Source organism: Cupressus sempervirens, chromosome 10, assembly GCF_028749045.1.
Source record: "Cupressus sempervirens isolate cs-2001-9-10 chromosome 10, ASM2874904v1, whole genome shotgun sequence".
Lineage (NCBI taxonomy): Eukaryota > Viridiplantae > Streptophyta > Pinopsida > Cupressales > Cupressaceae > Cupressus > Cupressus sempervirens.
In genome coordinates, this window is record NC_143127.1 from 85,410,337 (window position 1) to 85,419,898 (window position 9,562).

Genomic DNA, 9,562 nt, shown 5'->3' on the forward strand with positions numbered 1-9,562 from the left:
TTAATTGACATGAAGGAAAACTTCAAATATACTCCATTAGAGCCAAGGCATATGATACCTTATGAGCTATAGGGAAGAATAGATGAGAAATGGAAGTTTGTATTAATGAGTGAAAGGATAATAAGGGAAGGCACACTTGTCCAAGTGATGCCAAAATTGAATAAGAAGCAAATTTTGAAAGCTATGAAGGACTAAAATCATAGATTTGTTCCGAAGAGGAGAGATTTCCTTATTTTTAAGATCAAAGTAGAAAATGTTGTAGGGGAAAGCAAAGTAATATGGAAGAAGGTATTTTGTTTAATGCCCAATGATGAACAAAAAAATAAGGAAGAAAAAGATAAGTAGGAACAAGTTGAATTGGACAACACATGAAATATGTATGATGACACACAATCTTGTTGAAACTATTCACAATATGGTACAATAAAGTGTAGGGCAAACAAAAATAGTGGTGATAGATGATGAGCCATAATTGAGCCCAGACATAAATATGGTGAATGAGGAGACTGAAATGGTTGAACCAAAGAAACAAAGTGAGATTCATTTGTAGAATGAGTCAGTACAAATGCCAGATCATGAAGCATTAATGGACCCAGATATTGTGATAGTGCCAGTAAGTAATTATCCAAAGACTAGTGCAATCGAGTCCACACAATAGGTAGAATCTACACCTATTACTTCTACTATTTTTGTTGTTACTGTTAGTGCAAATTAAGCACAAGGTGAAGGACATGATGGTCATGCCGAGTAATAGAGTTTGTCAGCCAATGAAGAAGGAAAAACACAAGTGCTTGTACAACAAAATGATGCCACAAAGGGAAATCCTGATGTAAATAATGAAGGTGAGAAGGAAGAAAAGAGCCTAAATGAAAAATTAGACCAGTTTTACTACTAGTAAGAGACCAAGTGCCTTAGGACCTCAAATTGAGGGAATTAAGGAGGCTGGACAACCAATTTCCACTAGTGAACTCCAAACAAATGGTGACAAGGTGAAGTAAAATGAATCTGTACAACAAATTTTTGGTACATAAGAGAATAAGATTGTTGATATTGAGGAGGAAAGAACAAGTGTGGAGTATAATTAGGCTGAGTGAACTACAGTGGAAACTCAAAGGCAAAGTCTAGAGTTCTCAATACAAGAACATCAAACAATGCTAACCTCCATTACACTAGACTCCAAGGGAAGAGAATGAAGAAGAAGGTGAAGCATTCAACTCAAGCATAAAAGGTAAACCTATTCCTTTAGATGAAGAGATTGTGATTCCTATTGTGGATCCTTAAAATTTAAGCATTGAGAAAATGAAGGAACTTAGTGACTTGCTATATAGAAAGGCCAAGCAAGCATAGATGATAAAAGCTCATCAACATAGGCAAGTACTACATGATATATTGAAGATATATTTATTTTTACATTTGTTGTTTCAAAGAGAGAATCAAGGAGGTAATTACGCTTGTGCGAATCATTAATCCCTATGTTGTATGATCAACCAATTAGAAAATAGGAATGATCAAGAGACAAAAATGATGAATCTTAATTGTTGGTCAAGATCTAGAAGTTTCTTTAGATGTATATAAAAGAAGGGTTTAAGATCAAATTTTGTGTTTTTGACGTTATTAGCGAGAGGATTGCATAGTTGAAGGTGCATCAGAGATTAAAGGAGTAAGGCAGGTGAGCAGTATAGAGAGGAGATATTGGATATCAGTCACATTGAGGTGATTACATATTCGAAAGAGCAGATCTATCATAAAAAATCAAGTTCATACCAAATGATCATGGTACTGATTACATTCTAACCAATGTATCAGGTGAATCTCTTAATAGAGTAGTCCTAACATGTCTATTGTAAATCTCCTAATAGAGTGCTCACTTTATTGTGATGTATAAATCCTTTAATCAAGGTAGACTTAACAATCTTGTAAGCTTTTAACAAAGTAGACCCCTCACAGGGTAGATCATCAGAAGTGATCAAAATTGTATCTATAATAGTCAAATTTCATTGTTGCACCATAGTTTTACCTTCTCATTGGAGGGTTTCTATGTTGCCACATGTTGTGTTGTGTTGATCAATTATTTATGTGTGTTATCCATGTTATTAGATGTTAGATATTATATTACATGTTATTATATGATGATGCATGGTTAAGGTTAAGGTTGAGATGTGTGGTGAATATGGTTTATGTTTGAAGTGGTAAAAGTTTAATTGATCCAGATTCACCCCACTCTTAGCATCTTACTTTCCCATTAGATTTCCAACACTCCTAACAGGGATAGAATCTTCTAATAGTTATTGAAAGTCTCCTAACAAGGACTCATATATACTGATTGTATGCAATTGGCTCCTAACAACATTGTATCCTATTACAAGGAACTTTTATATTAGAACGTTGCCTTGTGGGAATCATTCCCACTGAGACTTTCCCTCTGATTAAGGGTTTTCCTAGTTAACAAATCATTGTGTCATTGTGTATGTTCTATCTCTTGGCACTATTTTTATTATTGGTTATTGAAGTTTGATAGAGTTTTAGGTGACTCTACAACACCCCCAGGATCAAATGAAAGACCAAGATAACTTCCACAAGAGATTGGCAAGACAATTGCATGAAGATGTAAGAATGCTATTATTGATAATGGACTTGATTGACATCCAATGGATTGATTTTAAATGTAAATAATAGGCCTTCTTATATAGGAGACATGATAAGAGACAATGATAAGGAGAAGATAAGCTATCACCCACACAAGGTGGAATCACATGTTCACAAAAGGTGGATCATCATCCATTATGCAATGAAGCATGTGTGATGATGGGGATGATAATGTGATAAGTACACTAAAGGTGGAATGAGATAACAACTATGACCACCCAGAGTTGAATTCTCCTACACCACATGCTTAATTGAGGTGCAAACTCCCAAGTATCTCAATCACAAACTACTATACAATGCATTATCCTAAGTAAGCTTAAGTAGGTGTAATTAGTGAATATTTAATTACACCAACAAAGTTGAATTTGATAAGTTAAGTTTAAGTTTTATTAAGCATACAAATGACCTACCCCCTTGCCCCCTCTTAGTTGTATTATTGTTCTTTAGTTTCTAACAATCAATATTAGAGCATCAGGTCCTTAATTAGGAAGTTTAACAACTTAAGGAGATCCATGGAATTCAGGAAGGAAAGTCCAAAATTTAATGGATAGAACTATGGGAGTTGGAAGGAAAAATTAAAGGTTCCTTCTTATGATAAGAACATTTTATCTATTGAATAAATAATTCTAGTTATGTCAAACTTTAATATAGAAAGGTTGATTGGGAAATTGAAAGCGCATGAAACAAAACTTACCTAGATCTAAGATTGCTTTTAGAGATACTATGCAAAAGGATAAAATACTACTATCCAAAAGTGTAAGTACTAGTGAATTTTTATGAAAATATTGTCAAATATAGATATAGAGGATAGGAAGATTGAGAAATATCTTTCACTTGTTTCAAGGAGGGAACTAAGAGGTAAGAACTCTTTTTTTTATTGGACTTGTAAAGAATTTGGACACTTTTCATATTAACATGCTAAAAGAGAAAATAAGGTGAAACCTAAAAATCCTTACAAATATAAGATTACAAAAGATTGCTTCTTTGTTGATGAAGATGATGAATTTAATTTCAAACAAATAAAACTTATAGAGAGTGATAATGAAGATGAAATAGGACTTGTTATAAAAGAATAAATTCTTATACAAAAGGAAAATGAACTTGTATCACATATGCAAAAGAAGATGTTTGACTAGATTATAGATAGTGGGTGCTCACATCACATGACAAGTGATATAGAGAAGTTTGTTGAATTCAAAAGTTGTGATGGTGGAGTAGTTAGAGTTGGAAACAATGCTCCATTTCCTATTAAAGGAAAAGGATCTATTACACTTGATGGTGAAACAAAAACATCAGATGGATATTTTGTTGATGGATTGAAACATAACCTTTTGAGTGGTCAACAACTTGTGGACAAGTGATATCTTTTACAATTCATTGAAAATACATGTAGTATCAAAGAAAAATATTGAAAACTAATTGGACCAGGTATAAGAATGAAAGGTAATGTATTTCAATTGAATTCTACAAAGATGACATGCTTGTTTGCTAATATTGATGACAACTGGTTATGGCATAAGATATTTTTTTATATAAATTTTGATAACATTGTGAAGATTAGTAACAATAATGCAATAAGAGACTTTCCTAAGAGTATGAAACCTAATAACATGATTTGCAAGGAATGTGTGATGGCTAAGAAGAATAAAAACTCATTTCCAAGAAAATTATTCACTACATCAAAGAAATTGGAAATTGCTCATACATATCTTGTTAGAAAGGCCAGGGTTGTCGTTGCACCAAAAGATCAACCTGTCAATCTCTGATACAACCAAGAGTCTTATAAAACTACATGAGGTGGTTAAGCCATGTCACAAATCCTACAAGGGACATTGGACCACTACCAAAAATACCTCTCCTAACATCACTCGTTGTGGCTTGTAGGATTCGAACATGTGACCAAGCTCTAATATCAATTGTTAGAAAGGCCAGGGTTGTTGTTGCACCAAAAGATCGACTTGTCAATGCCTGATACAACCAATAGTCTTATAGAACCACAAGATGTGGTTAAGTCATGTCGTGAATCCTATGAGGGATGTTGGCCCATTGCCAATAGATCTATATGGTCTTACAAGAACTAAGGCATTCTATGATGAAAAATACTTCATTCTCTTCATTTATAACTTTACAAGAATGATGTGGGTAGCATTTCTTAGAAATAAATCTAATGCATTTGAAAAGTTTAATATTTTAAAGGATAAAGTTGAGAATGAATCAAGATTAATAATTATATGTTAAAGATGAGAAAGAGGAGGAGAATTTACATCAAATCAGTTTAACATCTTTTATGAGGATAATCAAATTAAGGGACAAATTTTAGGTCCTAATACACCACAATAGAATGGGATAATAGAAAGAAGAAACATGTTAGAAGGTGAAGCAACTAGAGAAATGATGATTTTAGGAAATGTGTCACATTACTAGAAAGAAGAAATTGCCACAATAGTAAACACCATGAACAAAGTTGTGATTAGATAAGGCACTAGTAAGACACCTTATGAACTTTGGTTTCGCCATACCTACTATGAAATACTTTAGAATCTTTGGAAGCAAATATTATATTAAGAGAGAGGATGATATAGGAAATTTTTATCCTAGAAGTGGTGAAGGTATATTACTTGGTTATTCATTGAGAAAAAAAACATATAGATGTTATAATCATAGATTGAGAATAAAAATTGAGAGTGAAAATGTAAGAGTTGATAAAAAATTCAGGATACAAGAGAAGGTAATTGATTATGATTCAAATAATGAAGCAAGTAATAATCAAAGGATTAATAATTAGAACATAGAACAAGAACTATTCGATGAGATAGATAATGACTTGCATGTATAGATTGAAGATCCTAGACATGAACTTGACCAATAGGCTAGAGAAGAGAAAGGACACTAAAATAGAGAATTCCTAGATATGTTACAAGATATCACCCTATGGATCAGATCATTTGAAGTACAAACAAAGAAGTGATTAAAAGGAACAAGGTAAATGAAGAGTTATGTTTGATTTCACAAGTTGAACCTAAAGCATCATATGAGGCATATAAAGGTAAATATTTGATGAAGGAAATGAGAGAAGAACTTGATCATATTAGAAAGAACAAGAATTGGGAACTAGTCCCTAAACCTCAATATAAGAATGTTATTGGCACTAAATGGGTATTCAGGAACAAGATGAATGAACAAGGTGAAGTGGTAATAAAAAAAGCATGGTTGGTATGTAAAGGTTATTCAAAACAAGAAGGAATTAATTTTTAATAAACTTTTACTTTGGTTACAAGACTTAAAGCGATAAATTTGTTTTGGCTTATGCATCTAAAAAGAGATTCAAGGTATATCAAATGGATGTCAAGTTAGTATTTTTTAATGGAAAACTTGAGGAAGAGGTCTACATTGAACAATCTGGAAATTTTTCCCTAACTGAAAAAAAAAACAATTGGTTTGTAGATTAAAGAAGACATTATATTGATTGCAACAGGATCTAGGAGCATGGTATGCGAGATTGGACAAACACTTGTTAAGCTTGAGATTCAAGAAAGGTAATGTAGACAGTAACATGTACTTAAGGAAGAATTTAGATGGTTTGTTAATCATTGTAGTATTTGTAGATGATTTTATGCTAGTGATAAATTTTCTAATGAGTTTGAGATGAGTATGATTGGTGAGATGAAATATTTCCTAGGATTACAAACAAATCAGAGTAAGGATGTAATTTTCATGTCATAGACTAAATATCTAAAGGATTTATTGACAAGATTTGGATTAGAAACTATAAGATTGCAAATTTTCAAGCAAGGTTGAGTCTCCTAGTGAAATGCAAACAAGGTATACATCAATGGTAGAAGGATTATAATATCTAACTCATACAAAACCATATATAGGAAATGCAGTTGGTATTGTTGCATGATTTCAAGAAGATCCTAAAGAAACTCATTGGCAAAAATAAAGAGAATATTCAGATACTTGAAGGGTACAATAGATTATAGATTATGGTATGAAAAATCACATGACTTCATTTTATGTGTGTACACTTATAAAGATTGGGCAAGTAATGTGGATGACATGAAGAGTACTAGTGGTAGTGCATTCTTCCTAAGAGGAAGATTAGTTTCATGGCTAATAAAGAAATAGGATTGCATTTTTAAATCTACAATAGAAACAAAGTATGCAACAACAACAACCAATTGTAGTCAGATCATTTGGATGATGTAAATATTGAAGGACATAGGTATTGAATTTCTAGAACCTAATATCATTCATTGTGACAACACAAGTGTTAATGTTTGAATGATTGTTGTAGATGAAAAAAACATTTTTTGTGATTTCTATGACTTTTAATTACAACAATATCTTACCAAGTATATTGAGAATAAGCCTATGAAGAGACATGTCCCTTCAAGGGACATGTCTATTCATTAATTATATATAATTAATATAAAAAATTAACATAATAATATAAATATATATAAAAATAATAAATATATTATATCTCATAAATAATTATTCATAGATTTATACAACTAAAGCTATAAAACATTAGAACTCCCTCTTAGCTAAGGAAGGATAAACATGTGATAAATATTACACCATTGGTAATATTAGGAAATCACTTCAAGGAAATCTTTGATCAAGAGACTTCCATTATATACTATCATATGGGTATTGGCCTATCATAATATCAACACATGATATTCACCAAATACTCTTTTGATATAATATTAGGTAAAATGAGTAGTGCTTTATCAGAACATCAACCAAATGATATTCACCAAGTACTCTAAGTAATGACCTATCACTATAATATCAAATAAATAATACTCACCAAGTACTCAATGCAGAAATGGACTATCATAATATCAAGGCAAGATATTCACCAAATACCTATCATATATCTATACAAACCACTTATAGAAAGTCAATTTAATGACATTTAACACTTAGTTTTTGATTTATTGGATAAAGCCTTTCATGATCTATTTCAACATTTACTCAAAATGTACATCATGATATAAGTTATTATAAGGTTGTCACCTTTCAATAACTTCTACAAGTACAAGTTATAATCATTTGAAAGTTATTACTTCCTCATGATGAACATAAGAGGGTTCCCATACATATGAAGTCACTTCAGATATCATCATGTGGTGTTGTCATAACATCCACCATAGATCATATTAGAGAATGAGGTTTTCACCTCAAACTTATCTATCATAGAGAAGAATGCATTATGAGGGACTTCACAAAGAAACACTAACCTTTTGACCTCCTTGTTAAGGTTATTTCCAATAAGGTGTCACAACTCCCTCTAAATCTGAAACATGTATCCTCTATTTGGTCCCTTTCTTTTTCCAAGGTTACCTCTAATAAACTATTATGCTCCTTCGTTCAACAAGTATCCATCTATCTCAGAATTTATGGTCTAGATATCCTTGGTTCACATGTAATTTCATCCCATGAATCATAGTCCCTTTAACTGTGATAATTTTTTGATTAGTAAAGAAGCTATCTTAGCATAGTCTACTCCTTCTAAATCAATATGATCGAGATCATCGAAGGTTTACTTAAATATATTCTCTATCTCCCTATCTTTTAGGGTTGTCTTTAATGAAATATCACTCTCTCTAAATCTCATATCAATTATCATTGTCCTACAAGAACATAATAGAAGAAAATATCAAGGCATATATCTTGTAGTACATATAGATATACAAATAAGAATGTTGGTAATTTAACTCATGCCCTAAAATAATACTTGGTGAAGTATAGAAGCTATAACCTTTCATATTCTTATGTAGTCATTTATATGTAGATTTTATTGACCTCTCACACTAGCACTACTAGCCAATTATATGAAAGTTACTCATCTCTTGCATTAGCAAGATACACTAGTAAATTTGAACTCAATTTTCGATGAATTTTGGTTGAAATTTTGACCAAGCAGTTTGTGGTAATTTTTCTCGTCAAAATTTTGACCAATACATTCGTCAAAATTTTTTAATTTTTGCTAGCTCTGATTTGTCATTGTTGATTGAAATTTCCACCAAAGTTTGGTCGAATTTTTTTTAAAGAATTGGTGGAAATTTTGACCAATTCGTGGTAGAAAACTATCAAGAATTGGTTGAAATTTTCACCCATATTTAGTCTGTTCTTTTATATAATTGGTGGAAATTTTGACCAAGTCTTGGTAGAAAACTATCAAGAATTGATCAAAATTTCCACCAATGTTTGGTCAATTTTTTTTTATAATTGGTGGAAATTTTGACCAATTCTTGGTAGAAAACTATCAAGAATTGGTCAAAATTTCTGCCAATGTTTGGTCAAATTTTTAATTATGTTGTATCAAGCAATTGTTTCTTATCCAAGCCATTTAATTTGGAATTTTTTAAATCTCTACAAAGATAAAGTTGGAGTAGGAGAATTTTTCTTCCCAAATGTGTCCTCTGATTGTAAAGCATCCAAATTCTCCAGCTCCAACTTTATCTTTGCAGAGATTTAAAAGGTTGCAAATTAAATTGCTTGGATAAGAAACAATTGCTTGATACAATATGGGACAAAGAAGAACATAAACATATAGCATAGACATGTATTCTTTGAAATGAAAGCATCCAAGAATGTAAGCAAAAGCAGAACTATTGAAGTGTAGCATACCTCATTATGCACTCTTGATATTGCCAAAGTTGACAGAACTTTTTTCAACTATGAATAATGATATATTATATAATCAAAGTAACAAAGGAATTTCATATTCATGACAGCCAGTTTTCAAAGTAGAGTACAATACATTACATAAGTTGAAGAAGAAAATCATCCTAAACTGAACACCACTATATGAAAATTATGCATTTTATCCCACAAGAACTTCAACACTAGAAAAACTACTTTTGAAGTTTACTGTGGAAAAACTACTTTTGAAGTTTAC